At 44.9% G+C, this 17,603-nt stretch overlaps 1 protein-coding gene across 3 annotated transcripts in view; it reads left to right on the top strand.

The window, feature by feature from the left end:
- SNTG1 (syntrophin gamma 1) overlaps nt 1-17,603 on the top strand; it is a 241,028-nt gene that overhangs the window by 112,159 nt on the left and 111,266 nt on the right. For all 3 annotated transcript variants that reach the window (XM_081014050.1, XM_081014051.1, XM_081014052.1), the window contains one exon: nt 14,891-15,009. The gene's annotated coding sequence lies outside the window, so the exon portion shown is untranslated. The remainder of the gene's footprint in view (nt 1-14,890; nt 15,010-17,603) is intronic.

Raw genomic sequence — 17,603 nt, 5'->3', positions numbered from 1 at the left:
ATTCAGAGCAATGGGCCATTGCATCAACACAAGTGAATGCTTCCTTTGGTCTGGTGTGGAGCCATATCAGGACTAGGCAAGCTGCTGCCATCACTGAGTTGTCTTAACAGCAGGACATGCATTGAGCTGCCAGCATCCTGTGGCTCTGGGCACTCAGCTGTGGGAGCAGGTGCATCTGGAGGTTAATTAGCCACTTAGGAGGAAGTGACTGGGGCAAGAGGACAATTCTCAGCAACAGGAATGATTTGCTTGGCAGCTACATTCACACAGCCCGCTTACTGAGAACTCAACTTGCAAAACCAGATGAAGCCTGTTAGGTAGAAATTAGCATAAGAGAATGTGAGACACCCCCATATTATCTGACTGCTCCTGGGCAAAGCTATATTGAGCCAAGCTGCATTGAAAACTGCTAAGAATTTAGCACTGTTGTAGTGTTCAGATGTTTAAAAAAGATGTTATTTGAACATCTGCATGAAAGTGCTAGGAGAGATTATCCATAATTTTGGTGTGAGTATGCTGATGGCTCCCAGGTCTGTGTTTGTGGTAAAGCATTCCAGAGCTGTCATATGTTCATAGGAAGCTGCCTGTTTACAGAAAGTTGCTGAATCAGACCATTGGTCTCCCTAGTTACTATATACTGAGGCAAACCATTGGTCCATCTTGCTCAGTGTTGTCATAGTGACTGGTAGAAGCTCTCCAGGATTTCAGAAAGAGGGTTTTCCCAGCAGTTCCTGGAGGTGCCTGGATTTCGTGCATGCAGAACACGTGGTTCCATGATCCCTCTCAGTGAAGTTTATCTATCCTGCATCAGTGACAAATGGAGGATACTGGTGAGAAGTCAGAGGTGAACATTGGTGTTTTACCCCCAGGCTGTAATTTTGCTAGGGTTATGATTTCCCAATCTGAAGAACTGTGAAGTCTTGGAGTCCTTCTCGATTTCACATCACTTTCCATTCAACAGGTGGCTGTCATAGCCAGAGCTGTTTTTTTAACCAACTGAATTCATTGCTTATAGGTGCTTTGTATGTAGTGCTACGATAAACCATGGCTTAGCATGAAGACATGAGTGTGAGGAGATTGTGGCTGCTTTGCTCCTCATTGAGACCCTCTGCTGCTGTGAGCAAAACATTGTTTGGCAGATTCTCCAAACCCAGGTTCATGGTTTGTTTCAGGACATACCACAAGCTGTAACCATGGTTTGTTCATGGGTTTACATTTGCACTGCATCAGACCCTGGAGAGTGGTCTAATTTAGCATGTTAATTTTATTTCTATTTAATAAACACTTTGAAACTGCCAAGCTTGCCTAATACAGTATTTTCAGTACCCATCCATTGTTACTAATGAACTTATAAAACAGAAAAATTTCCGTGGGGAAATAAAGCCCTGGAAAATTTTCTGCCTCACATCACTGGTTTGCAGGTCTTGGAAAGCTGCTCACTCAGTGCCTTTGCCTGACATTTCCAACATGCTTTACCCCTCTTCCTCTTTTGCCCCGATGGCCCATCCCATACTGTGTCATAGGGTCCTCTGACCCTTAGGGGTGGGTTTTTGTAGGGCAAGAGGCTGCAGTAGGGAGGAAGGGGCAATCAACCTTCTGCTTGTGCAAGCTTGTCTTAATAGAAAAAGAAAACTTGAAAAATTGAGGGGATAAGAAAGATGCGTCTTAAGGAACCAGCACTAGATCCTTTAAAATAGTCTGTAAAACAATAAAAAAGATATTAAGGTGCTTTTTGTTTTGCTTCTAAAAATGAAGCATATTCTTTCGCCTGCTTGTGGAGTCTAAAACTTGTCCTTTTTAAACCTGTCAGTTAAATCCTTTCCTGAGTCTGCCAGTGGACTTTCTTCTTCTCTGTGTGCTACCATTTTGCAGTTAACAGCATGTGTTGAAATCTTTCAATCCAGGAACTGTGAGGTTCTATGGAAGCCCAGCAGTTAGTCACTGCAAAGTGAATTGAGATTTCACTGCCTCTCAATTGCCCATTCTTCAAAGCAGGGAACTGTCTTACTATGTATCTCTTGCCCAAGAGACTGAATGCATTTTTGGAGTTTACTAAATAACAAATATATCTGTACAATTTAGAGAGTTTTAACATCCCCTTTCTGTTGTTTCATTTGCGTGTTGAGTTCCACAGTGCCACCCCCCAAATAATTTCACACTTCACACATCAATTTTTGTTTAAGGTTTTTGGCATAATTTTGGCCACAACTTTATTCAAATACAAAAAATATTGTGAGTGGTTGCTTAGGCATTGGTTATGACTATCTGTCCTGGCCCTCAAGGACAGAGCTGGCCCTTCCGGACTCCACCGGAAGCCAGCGTGGGAAACAAGTATTGGATGAGAAAGTGAGGTCGGGAAACAGACCCTCACTTCTCACCCTCATGTTCCGGTGGGGCTTGCACGGCCCAAGTCCGGCTCCACGGACAAGGACGAAAAGAATGGCAAGCCCCTGGATTCCTTTAACGGAATTCCCTTCCCGCATCATTTGGAGGGGTAGGCACTTACCCCTCCAAGCACCAATTAACCAATGCCTAACCGCCAACCTTACAAGTTGTGACGATTTGCTACGCAGTAGGCAAAAACCAAATGGCACCAGCCAATCCGCCAGATGGCAAAATTCCTACCAGGCCCCCGCTCCAAGGCGAACGACCCCATGACAGGCATAGCAAGGTCAAGCGATCAACTTAATAAAAAACCCCCCTATTAAAGGGAGGGAGGGCGGGTGATCCGATGCAAAACGGCCAAGAGGACGTCCCCACGTCTGGCCCTTCTATTTATAACTTCTGACTCCTCCTCCAAATTGGTAACAATCCATATTCCCCAGCAACCCAATTAACCCTTAAGGCCAGGGTTGCAGATCAATTTGCCTAGTCATGGCTGGGCGGCCTGTTCCCCAACCGCAACACGTGCTCTCTGTTAGGGAGAACACGCTTTGCGTGTTGAGTTCCACAGTGCCACCCCCCAAATAATTTCACACTTCACACATCAATTTTTGTTTAAGGTTTTTGGCATAATTTTGGCCACAACTTTATTCAAATACAAAAAATATTGTGAGTGGTTGCTTAGGCATTGGTTATGACTATCTGTCCTGGCCCTCAAGGACAGAGCTGGCCCTTCCGGACTCCACCGGAAGCCAGCGTGGGAAACAAGTATTGGATGAGAAAGTGAGGTCGGGAAACAGACCCTCACTTCTCACCCTCATGTTCCGGTGGGGCTTGCACGGCCCAAGTCCGGCTCCACGGACAAGGACGAAAAGAATGGCAAGCCCCTGGATTCCTTTAACGGAATTCCCTTCCCGCATCATTTGGAGGGGTAGGCACTTACCCCTCCAAGCACCAATTAACCAATGCCTAACCGCCATGGAGCCTCCAGCTCACCGCCAAACCACTCACAGCCCCAACCAAGACCTCAGCTTGGCAGCCACCGCACCTAACCAAGCCTCATTCCCTGAAGCAGAAAGGTGCACGCCATCAGCTCGGAAAAAGGATGGCCTCTCAAAAAGAATCTCGGGGTGGGAAATTGCATCGCCACCCAGCTCCAAAACTTTTTTGACCACAGCAGAATTGATGCGTTTTCTGGCCCTTTCAGTGGCAGCCGGGCAACGACTGCCCTTCCAAACGCAGCGTTGCAAAAGCTTTGACCAAAAAATTTTCGCTGTCGGCACCATTGCACGCAGCGTCTCCAGGTCACCCAAAATTGCAGCACGTAGTGACAAACAGTCCATGGGCACCAGGTCGTTCTCACCAAGCTGCACCACAATAGCAGCTGGCGGCCCCTCCAAGAGCAACTGCCTCCGGATACTTGGCAGGAACTCCGACCAGCGCATCCCACGTCTGGACAGCCAAGACAAGCGAATATGTGGAGGAAAGCCGAAATCTGGACCCAATCCAGATTGCCGTGCTGCGACGCCAGCCCAATGGACGATACTGTGCCCCACAATCCAAACACGGGTCACCGCTAAACCTGATAAATAAGATAAAACAAGCAAAAATTGTAAGACACCAATAATGTTAATGAACATAATCTTTGAATGCATTCGATTTCCAACGACCTGTATTTTATTTCCACTGCCTTATTAACATGCTTTCCGGCCTTCTTGGTGGTACGTTTGTCTAGGCATTGGTTCCCGACTAGCTGCACCTGACCTCAGCAGGGCAGCACTGACGACTGGGCCCCACCATATCGTCAGTACCAGCAAACATTGTGGGGGAGCAATGAATCCCAAGGCAATCGCATCCCGCCAGGTGTCGTTCCCCATAGGGGAAAGATGCACCCCATCTGCCCTAAAGAGGGCAATAGCCTTGAAGAAAATTAGGAGGGTGCAATATTACAGAACCACCTAAAGCAAGGACCTATTTTATTTTATTTGTTATTTTATTTACTTTATTTATTTTATTCTATTATCCACCGCCTTATTAACATGCTTTCTGGCCTGCTCGGTGGTAGTTTGTCTAGGCATTGGTTCCCGACTAGCTGCACCTGACCTCAGCAGGGCAGCACTGACGACTGGGCCCCACCATATCGTCAGTTCCAGTAAACAGCATGGGGGAGCAATGAACCAGGATCAGACTCAAGCTCACCCCAAATGCTCCCAGGGACTCTTGCATGGCCCTACCCCTCAAAAGGGGTCGACAAAAGCATGGCGAATCCTTGGATTCCCTTAATGGAACATCTTTGCGCATTGGAGGGGACAGGTGCTCCAGCCCCCCTCCAAACCACCTTGAACCAATGCCTTAAATTATTTTGAGTCCAGGGAGAGCTGCCATCAACTCAATCCAAGCCCTCTTGCATGCAGGAATGCAAACTTATGCTGGAGGAAGACAGCAAACATTCTCGCCCAGCTGTACCACCAGCACTGCGGGAGGACCTGCACAGGTCACACTCGACCGCACCAAAGGAAGGATCTCCTCCCAAAGCATTCCCCATCTGGACATCCAGTATATGTTCACATGGGCAGGAAGACTGAGATGGCGCCCCAGTCCAAACTCGTCAACATGCTTGCCAGCCTAGTGTACAATGCTGTGGCTCAAATGTGCACAGCTGCTCCTATGAAAAAAGGAAATAACAGACAAGCATCAGCACAGACATCATTGTGACACTTCCTGATATAACCCTTGTCAGCGTCAGACTTCCAATGACCCGTATTCACAATCCTGTCTACTGACAGGCCCCCAGTGTGCAGCCTTTGCAGCAGCACCTAATCGTAAGGAATGAGGAGTGTTCAGCGGTAAGCAAGCCGCAGGCTGTAATAACTGGTGCACGACGTAAGCACATTGATGCCAGGCTAACAGGAACCCATTTTCATGCACTAGGAGCGGGCCAGCCCCCAGGGAATAAAAAGCCAAATATTCTGTTATCCATAACCGGGCAAGGGCCCTCCTCACCTGTGGCTGGAAGCCTGATTGTGGCACTCCTGCCCACTAAGTCTGTTTTAGAGTTACCAACTCTAATGACAAGCTCCAAAGGATAAGGAAAAGTCCTGAAGCAATAAGCCTCCAGACTCTCAGCCCCGTGCTGGCTCCAACAACCATTTCCCCAACCCTCAGTGCGAAAATGCAATGGACTACTGAAAGGAGTCTCACCTTGATCTTTAACCCGCAGACAAGTTTTAACTTGTTGCAGATACTGTATAGGTAAAAATTGACCGACTTCCTGCCCACTGTCCTATGAGGTTGGAGCCTATTCCAACCCTCCAAGGCCCTGCGCACTGCAAACTTTATACAAGAGTCTCTGAAAAATAAAGCTTCAATGTAACAGACATTGCAGCGGACTGAATTCGGATAGTTATAACCGCATGCCCAATCTGCAGCAGGTGGACCAAATACTGCAAGATCTGCTCAGAGGATGGGGGCCAATTCTTCTGAATGGCTGAGAACTGCCAGCTTAAGGCTAAGAAATCCATCCAGGCCTTCCCATAAGAGGTAAAAGCAGAAGGGGAAATGGAAGCTGCCGCTCTCTGAAATTACTAATTGTTGTCAAAATGCCACAGGTCTGGAAAAGTCTGGCAATAGCTGAGTCTGGAGCCCAGGATCTGAAGCGCTTCATCTGAAAATCGGATAGTGTCAGCGTAATTTGGAGAGTAGAAAGCACAATATTAAACCTTAAGTGGCGCAGCTCGAAAGCATGAGCGGAGGGGCAGAGACTGTGCTACAGCATGAGGACTGTTTTGCCAAGACGCTCACCACTACCTGGTTATCAGACCAAAAGCAGATCCGATGGTCACTGAACTCCTCGGGCCACGTGAACTGCTACTACAATGGGGAAAACTCAAGAAAAGTTATGTCACATGATTGCCTCACCACACCGGGCTTGAGGCCATAGCTTTGCACACCAGCAGCCCTTGAAATAAAAACCAAAGGGCAAAGATCCAGCAGCACCAGCATGAACCTGAAAATCCCTGAGCGGGTTCAAGGTATCCTGCCATGGCGAACTACTATTGCATACATTCAGGAATTGCTACCATCGCCTGATATCTGCCTTCACCACACTTGGTAGGCATACACAAAGGTAAGGGGACCTCTGTCAGCATCGCCCTTGAGCCAGTGCCACCAACTGGACTCATCCACTTCAGCCCCAACTGGGCTAGGCGAGCTGGGTAGCACTTCCAGGGACCACCTTCTGCACAGGAACAGGTCAAAGTGCTGTGGACTCTCAGCTTAGAGTTGTGAGCACCGGATTCACTCCCACAAGAAGACAGTCGTCGCACAGCAGAGTACAGCAGAGTCTAGCAGAGTATATAAACAACTCGGAGAGCAGCTCTGTAGAATATCTTCTTTATTCTATCTACAACTATACAAACTATATACAGAGCTTAATAGGTCTAAGTATAAATAAATGCTGCACTGCACTGAGTGTCTGCAGCTGCCCTTAGCAGCAACCTTATCTCTACACATGATCTCTAACACTCAGTCTCTCTCCCTCTCCGACACTGACTGAGTGACTGACTTGGTGCTGGAGCAGAATAAGTAGAGACCAGAACACGCCTCCTCCTCTCTGGAGAATCAGCAGACTCCTCAGGAGATTCTTGGATATGGGAGGGGTGAAATCTAGGCAGCCTGGCCTAGTGGGAAGATTAGTTAAGTGACCCAGCAAGATCGGATCTGGTGAAGCATCACTTGCTACAGCGGAAGTATTACAAATTAACTTCCTTCAAGGCAGACAGCTTCTCCATAGCCAAGTGGTATGTTTTAGCAACGATATCCAACTGGATCCCTAAATAAAATGGGAATATGGGCAAAAGGTATTGAGCTATTGCTTGCCAGCTTCCAGCCCCCGCTTGGGCAGGGGGCATCTTGTGCTGCCATCATGATATGTAAATTTACAGGGCCGACGCTGGCCAGAACCCCTAAAGAAGTCCCAACCAAGCTGCCGCCAAGCCAGCTTCCTTTTCAGACACACACTCTGTGCAATGCAAAAAACACACTCCGTGCAGTGCACACACTCTCCATGCAATGCAACTACACACTCCGTGCAATGCAAAAAGCACGCTCTGTGCAATGCAACTACACACTCCGTGCAATGCACACACAAACCCTCCGTGCAATGCAACTACACACCCCGTGCAATGCAAAACACACTCCCTGCAATGCACACACCCTTCATGCAATGCAACTACACTCCATGCAATGCAACTACACACTCCGTGCACTGCACACCCTCTGTTCAATGCAACTACATACTCCGTGCAATGCACACACACTCCATGCAATGCAAAAAAAACAACAACACTCTGTGCAATACAACTACACCCTCCCTGCAATGCACACGCACTCCATGCAATGCAGCTACACACTCCCTGCAATGCACACACCCTTCATGCAATGCAACTACACTCCATGCAATGCAACTACACACTCCGTGCACTGCACACCCTCTGTTCAATGCAACAACAAACTCCGTGCAATGCAACTACACACTCCGTGCAATGCAACTACACCCTCCGTGCAATGCACACACACCCTCCGTGCAATGCAACTGCAAATCTCCTAGCAATGCAATGCAATTGCAGCCCGTGCAGCGCCGTGCTCTGCAACGCACAGAGCAAACTGCAATGCGGGCACGCAAAGGTGCTTTCTCCCAGTTGCATATTGCAAACATGGCGCCCGTTACATCCCTCGCAGTGAGGTAACCACCAAAAGGACCTAAGTGTCCAGGTAGAGCAATGGGGGAGCATGCAGCTGTCCCATACAGGGACCACTCCTGCAACCTAGGCATTACCGGCACTATGCTCTGCCCCAGTGAAACCAATGCTTCATGGACCACATGGGGACACTATTCAGGCCGGAAACGCTTCCAGGCCATCGAATTCTAGGGCAAAGCCCTAGGATCACCTGCTAGGCCAGGCATAAATGTTTCCAGTGAAATAGCAGAGTTGAGGTAGCCCACAGCTTGTCCAGGTACCCCTGCTTGCCGTTTTAGAGGGAAGCACCCCTTCAAGAAGCCCAAAGTTCTTTTATCACAAATGGGCCGAACTACCCAGCAACAGAATAGCCCATAAGGAGCAGTTTGTTTTGTTTTGTTATAACAATGGCTAAGAGGGGTATATGAACCCTGTCTCCCAGGTCCTACACTTTAGCCACTAAGCCACAATGGCTCATCTCTAAAATGGCAGTCGCCACTATCCGGGCAAAACAAACTTAAAGAAAATAAACTTGTTCAGAAACAGCATAGTTCAAGAGCATATACAGAGTGCTCATAGTCCTTGGAGGCACAGGGAGCCATAAAGCCAACCTTCGGGGATACTATAAACGAAAGTGATACCAGCTAAGCTGGGAACAGCCCTGACTAGCCCCACAATTTCAACAAGAGAAATGGGGGAAACCTTTTTGCGAAAGAAAGCCCCTAACGGGGGCTCTCTCACTATTGGGAAAGGCAAGCCACAGATACAGGGAGAATCTTCCTACAGGGCAGGGTAAGGGGTGGGGTGGGAAATTGAACAGGAAAAGGGGGGAATTAAATTATTTAAGGGACTAGAGAGGATTAAAAAGAAGGGGAAAATAAAGAAATAAAGAAATGTAACCAGACAATGAGAAGATTGTCCAAGTGCTCCATGTGATCCGATGCAAAACGGCCAAGAGGACGTCCCCACGTCTGGCCCTTCTATTTATAACTTCTGACTCCTCCTCCAAATTGGTAACAATCCATATTCCCCAGCAACCCAATTAACCCTTAAGGCCAGGGTTGCAGATCAATTTGCCTAGTCATGGCTGGGCGGCCTGTTCCCCAACCGCAACACGTGCTCTCTGTTAGGGAGAACACGCTTTGTCTAATGAAAGAGTTGAAAAACGTCCTCATCTGAATTTGCCTCGGACACAGGTTTGAGCCTACAGAGGGAAATTGAGTAGATTAAATAAAATTTCAGTTCCCATCAGTAGCTTGGGTCCTGTCTTTACCTATATCACATTAAAGGCTGAGCTATTAGTAATTGCCAATTTTATATTGGCTTCATAATAAACCTACCTTCCCACTAGGTATTTTAGTATGATTGATGTGATGAAGATGGAATTGCTCCATGATATCAGACTTCACTGCTTGTAAGTTGAGATATATTAGAGAAGAAGCAAAGAGGAAGAAATCCTTTCATTTACTTCAAAGCTTTACAGCTGACAGGGAGCTAGCTGCATGGCATTGCAGTCTGCTACTTATTTGACTGCAAGACTAAATGCCCAGGGAAGCTGCCACCCGAAACCCAGCCATGCTCTTTCATGTAGTATGGATGAGGCTTGCAGCTCTGAAATGCTGCCTGACAGGAAATTAAATTCAAGGCTTTGTTCCAATAAATAAATAAAACATCAAGAAAACATTTAGTTGAGAGAGACCACAACAACCCCATGCTGAATTAACAGAAAGGAAGCTCGCACTGCTTTCTCATTCTGGACTGCTTTATTCCTAGCAATATTGGGGTCATACATGTTAAGGCAGAGGAAATTATCTAAAGATAAATGGTCTGAAATTAAACTTTCCCTCCCCTGCAAGCAAATAGCTTTTCAGTGCCACTCATATTCTACATTGCATAGATGTTATGTTATATAGGTCTTTAAATACGGGTGCTCATCCAATTTGGGTAAAACTCAGAAACAGGCCCATTTGGGCCTTGGCTCTGAAGTCCCACATAGGTTCACAAAATACATTTGTCCATAGGTGGCAGTCTCTATCTGCTGCTTGTCATTGCAATTGTCTTGCTAACAGAGCAATATAGACTATAGGAAACCAGCATAATTTATGCAGCTTTAACACAGCTGGCATTAAGTTACCCCATTCTCTTATATGACCCTTTGCAGTGCTATGATGCTCTGAGAACTGTATGCACTATTCCAAATGTGTCCACACCATACAGATTCATGTATATTACTGACCATTCTGTTTTTGGTAACTTTTACAATAACTTCCTACATTTAGTTTGATGGGTTTGCTGCTACTGCACACTGAGTTGCTATTTTTCTATTTCCAAGATAATAGGCATAGCTAATTCAAACCCTATGAGGTTATGATAGGTTAGATGTCCCTCCCAATGTGTGCCAAATGGCACTTTTAAAAACATCACCACCCAGAATCTTATTTGCTTATTTGTTAATGTTGTCATTCACCCAGTCTGGAGAGAGCCTTCTGAAAATTTTCAGTCTATTTTCCATTTCACCATCCTGAATAAAGTGGTTTCATCCTCAGATTGGCTTCCTTATGGCTCATTTGCATGAATAACTTGAACAGTACTCAACCTAATACAGATCCCTCAGAGAAACTGCTGCCTATTTCCCCTCATTATCCATTTTCGTTTTTATCTGCTTTTTCTTCTTTTACCATTTACTGATACATAATAGGATTTGTCCTCTTATTCTGTGACTGCTAAATTTACCTAGGAGCCACTGAAACTTGCATAAAAAACTTGTTTGTAACCCATGTATATAACATATCTCCTGGGCCACCAATATCGGCATGATCGTGGAAGGGATGTAGCTCAGTGGCAGAGCATCTGATTTGCTTGCAGAAGGTCTCAGTTCCAACCCTTGTGTCGCCAGGTATGGCTAGGAGAGAATCCTGCCTAAAATCCTGGAGAGCTATTTCCTGTCAGTGTTGGCAGTACTGACCTAGATGGACCAATAGAACGAGGCAGTACGTCAGAAGGCTGGTGAGACAGGATTTCCATTTCCAGAAACCATGATCAGTTGTTTTCCTTCATCAGTACAGTGGTACCTCAGGTTAAGTACTTAATGTTGGGATACTGCCAGGGAGACAAAGTCCATCATGCCCCCACGCCGATGCCGGACAATCCATTGATCTCCTGTAGAAACAGCAGTATCAGTCAGTTAGCGACACAAAGCTTCAGAAATAGCTTTCCACATTCCAGAACTTGTGCACGCTCTATCAGCAGAGTTCGCACAACGAAAGATGCACTCAGGAGAGCATATTTACAAGTTTATTCAGTGTTGGTCAGAACAAAGAAAAAAACATGAATGCCTGCTTCGATGTCTCAGGCACAGAGAGAAAACGAAAGCATATACAAAAGAGAAACTTCCTGTGAACAGGAAATACGCAGACTCTGTGACTCACAAAGCCTGCTTCCTTTTAAGGTGGAACGGAAATATCCTAACACTTAATTCGTTCCGGAGGTCTGTACTTAACCTGAAACTGTTCTTAACCTGAAGCACCACTTTAGCTAATGGGGCCTCCTGCTGATGCCGCGCCGCCGGAACACAATTTCTGTTCTCATCCTGAAGCAAAGTTCTTAACCTGAGGTACTATTTCTGGGTTAGCGAAGTCTGTAACCTGAAGCGTATGTAACCTGAAGCATATGTAACCCAAGGTACCACTGTACTTGCTCTTCTCCAGGCCTATGCAGGTGATTATATGAATATCTGTGGAGTGAAAGTGAGAAGGGGCAAACAGGCTAGCCCTACCCACAATACAAAGCACAAATGTCTGAACAGGTATCCTAACTGTGTTTAGCTGAATGTGATTAGAAATCTCCCTAAGGTCAAGAACCTTGTACACTGGGGCAGTTGTCCCATTCCGGGACCTGCAGACCTCCTAACCAAGAGCACCTCTCTTTTATCCAGATTTAATGACTCACTCACTGATCCTGTCGCTAACTCCAGACACTGAGAACTTCCATGGCCACCCCAGAATATACGAGAAAGGAAATATAAAGCTCAGCAGCAGCTGCTGCAGCAGCATACTGATGAAAATCCATTCCCTGTCCCACCAAGATTTCTGCCAACAGTTTCATGTGCAAAAATGGTTCAGATGCATTTATCTCCTTTTCATGTCAACCAAACCCCTCCTTTTTCACCTGTCTGTGAGAGAAAATGCACTTAAGACCACATTTTGAGAAATTGAATGGCTTTTATTGAGCTCCAGTGTGAATCCATACCTACCTATGCTCCCAAAGAACACCTTTAGTACAGCATTGCACTCTGGACCTCAATCCTGGAAAGGGACTCTGTGGGCTCAGTAACAACTGTTGGGGGCAGAGATAACCATTGCTACTCCTGGTCAAGAGCTCCTTCCCAAACCCATATTTACACAGCTGTGTGAAACAGCTCAGCCCTGAGCCAGGATAGGTAATCTTTGTAATCTCTCACTCTCTCTGGGAATTTGAAAATCACAGTGTTGTGCTCTTACCACTCTCAAATTGCTTCTCATAGCATAGGGATCATTGTTTCTATACAGGTATAAATGTGTCACAATATTAAAATATCCCCGTGATCCCATATATATGCTACAATGTACCAAATATTCATTAATTTCACTGTGATTTTTAGATATCTTTATTTCATTTATTTCTCACAATAAATGAATGTTTTATTCAATATAGTTTTGGTTTGGATAATACATTTGTGTGTTACATGCAGTTCAGGCATATTCCCAGGGCATCACTCAGTTGTTTCCAGGAAGAGGTCACATTACTGTGTGGGTGGTAGGCACACACATACGCACACAAAACACCCCCCCCCCCCAGAAGACAGGTAACAATGCTTCCCAGTGTGAAGACTGATGCAAATAATTCATTTTTAGCCTCTCTCCAATCTCCTTTCAAAAAGTGGCAATATTAAATAGCAATAGTGCAGTATCTGCATAGTGTTTCAGTCCTTCATTTGGTCACATACCATTTTTATGGACTCCAAGGATTCAGGTAGGACAGTATGGAATCACAACTGCTTCCTTTCATACCAGAAGGGAATATGGATTCATCTTAGCGCTGTGTTTAACAATATTTCATACAGAAGAGTCCCAGAAGAATCCTAATTTTGCTTCATCTAGATAGTCTTGACAGGGTTCTGTGAAATGTGAACAAAAGAGATGGCAGAAAGAAGTGAGGCAACATTAATAAAAGCATCAATTTAATAGACTGCGTAACTTTCATATTAAATCAGTGCATTGTACATAAAACATTTCAGTCTATATTTAAACTAAAACCTGTAATTTTTTTAAAAAAAAACTTTTGAAATTAGTAGGGTCGGCAAAGTCTCAAATTATCAATGACATAACAATGAACTTTTAGGATCAAAATGGGAAATCTACCCACAATCAACTTGATGTGGAATTATTTGAGGTGTTGAGCATGTTTTTTTCAAGCAAGGCAAACTTCTGCTTCAACACATCAGCAACCACAACACACAGCCACGCTGGCACCTTTTGTCTCACCAACATGATTCTATGATTCTAATTGTTCATCTCTATCAATATTCAGATGTTGAAATTCCATGGCATTAACCTTCTAGATACTTTTTATTATTAGACTTATCAGATCATTTCTAGCTATCCATCAATGGTAGTCATGTGGAATAATGACACAAGACAACGTGCTATGGTATTAAATTGGCCACAACTTTATTAAATTTCAAATGTAGGTAGACCTTGGCTCAGGCATTGGGCGTTCTCCCTCCCCAGCCCCCAGCCGGGGACCTAGGGAGCATCAGGGTTATCCAGTGTTTGTGTGGGGGATGGGCCGGCTCTGGAGAACATATGTTCAAGCAGAGATAGCCGCCCCCGTTACGCCGCCGCCGCAGGGGAGAGCAATGACGACCTTTTGGCGTACAGTCAAAGCCTCCCTTCAGAAACCCCTTTAACGGGGAACCCTGGTATCGCCGCTGCAAAGACACTGCATAGACGCTGCATAGACACAGCTAGGGATACATACATTTCTATGCTTCACGGTAAGATACGGGAGTTCATTTTTTGCAATATGCCACACAAGCCAGGATCTACTTATGGGGGACGAGGGTGAATCTTGAATCTCCTGCCAATCATCTGTCAGCTGTTTACCCTTCTGTGTTTCTGGCAGGGGGGTTCTGAGAAATGGGTACTATATAGAACATATATCACCAACGTGGTGCCCATGGAGTTCAACTCCCATCAGCCCCAGCCAGCATGGTCAAGAGTCAGGGATAAGGGCACTGCATTGGCTACCGCAGTGTAGCGTGTGGCTGGCTGGGCATCTGCTTATAAGAAGACATTTCATTGCATCTTAAACTTTGTTTTGAAACTGAACTCACTAGGAAAATCAAAGAGAAGAGCACCATAAAATTTCCTTGCATGGGTGAAAATACAAATGTATATCTGGGTCGCCCTGCTGTTCATTCCATTTGACCTCTTCTTTTTGACATAGTGCTTAGTACTTTTCTAGGATAATCATAATGTGATTCTAGTAGTTTAAAAAACTCTATTTGCTTTCTATAACTACATTTTTAAATGAAATTCATACCTCGTGCTCAGTGTAGACTTGTTCTTTATTACTGTGTTATGACTGTAGGTGGAATCAAATCCTACTCATATAACCTTTCCTATCCCTACCATACAAACGCTGAAAGTTATTTAAGTATTATATTTTAAAATGCAAAGCATCCAAGGCTTCAGCTGTGATCTTTCTCCCCCACCCTGTATGTTTCACAGATGCATCCTGTTTCTTCTTTTCAACTTGGCCATAAAGGATCAAGAAGAATCATGACTGAAAAACTCTGTGGATGGCTACCAGTTTTCCTTTCAGCATTGCTATATCAAGTCTTCAAGTGGTATGTTACATTTTCCCCAAGAACAGCTTGTGGGTTGGCCTTTGGTCTTTGAATACGATAAGAATTATGCTAGCTTCATTTTAATGTCGGGCAGTTTCTGCCACTTCTGTATTTGGGGGAAGCCTTAATGAATGGTGTGATATGTTTTCTTTCATTCTTGTTTCAAAGGGCAGGTGTGCAGTGTTCATTTAAATACAACACACTCCCCTTCTATTATCAAAGAAATAAACAACTATCTGACGTTTAGAAGACATCAGAAGGCAGCCCTGTTTAGGGAAGTTTTAAATGACTGATGTTTTAATGTATTTGTAATCTTTTGTTGGAAGCCACCCAGAGTGGCTGGGGAAACCCAGCCAGATGGGCAGGGTATAAATAATAAATTGCTGCTGCTGTTGTTGTTGTTGTTATACAGAAATGTAAAGCTAGAGTAAAATTTTTCTGTGATATGCACTTGATTACTCATCCTATTTGCATTGCTTCCTTTGATATGAAATGATGAGCTTTAACATAACTGATTTTGTGAAATTCCATCATAGTGGACAGTGAGAATAAATAGGTAGTTTTGGTTTTAAAATGCATAACATAACAAACTAGAACAAAACTAAACACGACATTTAAAAAGCCATAGATTGCTTAATCAGTCAAAGGCCTGGTTGAAGAGGAATGTTTTTGCCTGGCACTTAAAGATATACAGTGAGGACACCAGGTTAACAGGGGTGGAGAAAGGGGGATGCGATGGGGACGGGTCGCCCTGGTTGTCACCACTGGGGGGGGGGTGACAAAATGCCGGGAGGCACTCACCACGGGGCCTGCTGTACACCCAAACCATGTGTCTCTCCTGGGAGTGACGTGGTGGCTTGGGTGCCCGCAAACTCCGCACTGCCCCAAACGGTCCGCCCACTGCCTCCCCCTCAGCTGTAGGGCAGCTGAGTGGGAGGAGGCAGGCAGACTCCTCAGAGGCCCCGTGGAGCGTTCTGCCCTGGCTCGCCCTGCCCGCCCCATGGGGGGGCTGGCCCCCTGGGCGCAGGGCATGCATGCCGCCCCAGGTGCCCGTTTGTCTTGCTCCGTCCGCCGCTGCCAGATAAGCCTCCCTAAAGAGAGCATTCCACAAAAGATTGTGTGATCTGAGTAAAAGTTGGATTCAGCAGACTTAATCTGAGCCTTCGAAGGCATATTGACTTAAAGAGAAAGTGGGAAAGAACTCTACCCGTTTCCTACTCCAGCTATATGCATTTGTCAAAGGCAGAAAAGGCAACCACACAGATTTACCACTTCATGATCCATGAGGCAGTAAATGGAGGGTGGAGACTGGCTCAGAGGCTTGGTGAGCAGCGAGGGAAGAGCTCAGGTGTGTCATTGTACCCATGGCTGCTGACCAACCCCTGACATATATGAATTGGTCATCTTTACAACAACTTTATTCAGTAGTTCAGTATTACCACTTTTGATTATTGCTACAAGGATTTCTACTTTGTTTTTCATTTCAAATAATTTCAGAACCAGTTGTGAGTTAAAATACCACACACCAGCATAAAAGCAGAAGCAGATAAAGTGCAACCCAGTGGAAGCCTGAGCTGGAGTAGGTAGAGTGCTGAGAGAGCGTAACTTGCCAAAGGCCACTTGCTGAGTTCAGAGGAGATTTGGACTGGGAGCTTCAGATTGTAGATCTGTCTCTTAACTTCAGCAACTACAGCCACACCTGGGAAAGTACATATGGATGACAGTATAGAACAGGCATGGCCAAACTTGGCCCTCCAGCTGTTTTAGGACTACAATTCCCACCATCCCTGACCACTGGTCCTGTTAGCTAGGGATGATGGGAGATGTAGTCCCAAAACAGCTGGAGGGCCAAGTTTGGCCATGCCTGGTATAGAGCTTTTAAGCTGTTATATTGCACATTACCTTCTATAGATATAAAATGTGCATATAGCATGGCAACATAATGTGCACATTTTACCACTTCACATGACTTATTAAAACATGAAATTTATTTTTATAAACCACTTAATCAAAATATCTTGTCAGTTATTATTTGTAGTAATGCACCAATAAAAGCAGTAGAATTTGAAAACAATTGTGCATAACTAAATTATATGTAATAGCCATTTCCTCTTTCCTGTTGTTCATTGTCTTATAAATATAATAAAAGTATTTTCAATGATTTTTTTAAAAAAATATGTAGTTTCTAAGCCATAGGGAAATGGCCTTATAGAAACACAGAAGGCAGCTCATCTGATCTCTGTGTTACTTTAAATGAAGTAGAATAGCTTTGTCTCTAAGAGCTCCTGTTGCCCTTCTATTAGAGTGTAGTTATTGATTTCCCTGTAGAACAAGAACACTTTAATCATGCATTCAAAAATATTTTTGCAGTATTGAATAAATGCTTGCTGTACCAAGGGGATTTCAGGTTTTATTGCCAAGCTGCCCATCATGTGTTGTTTTGTTTGCATATGCCATCTGAGATAAGCTAAATGAGCTTGCTACTTTTGAACTTTTGAGTTCTTGTCAGTAGGAAGAGAGTGAGATTAGTTAATTAAGTCTTGGTTTGGAACTGCTAACCCCTTTCCAAAACAAATTATACTTTCCTGCTCCAC

The sequence above is a fragment of the Podarcis pityusensis genome (genome assembly GCF_964106645.2).
Source record: "Podarcis pityusensis genome assembly, chromosome: 7".
Taxonomy (NCBI): Eukaryota; Metazoa; Chordata; class Lepidosauria; order Squamata; family Lacertidae; genus Podarcis; species Podarcis pityusensis.
The sequence above is the reverse complement of the archived record's forward strand: the minus strand, read 5'-3'. Positions and strand labels throughout refer to the sequence as shown.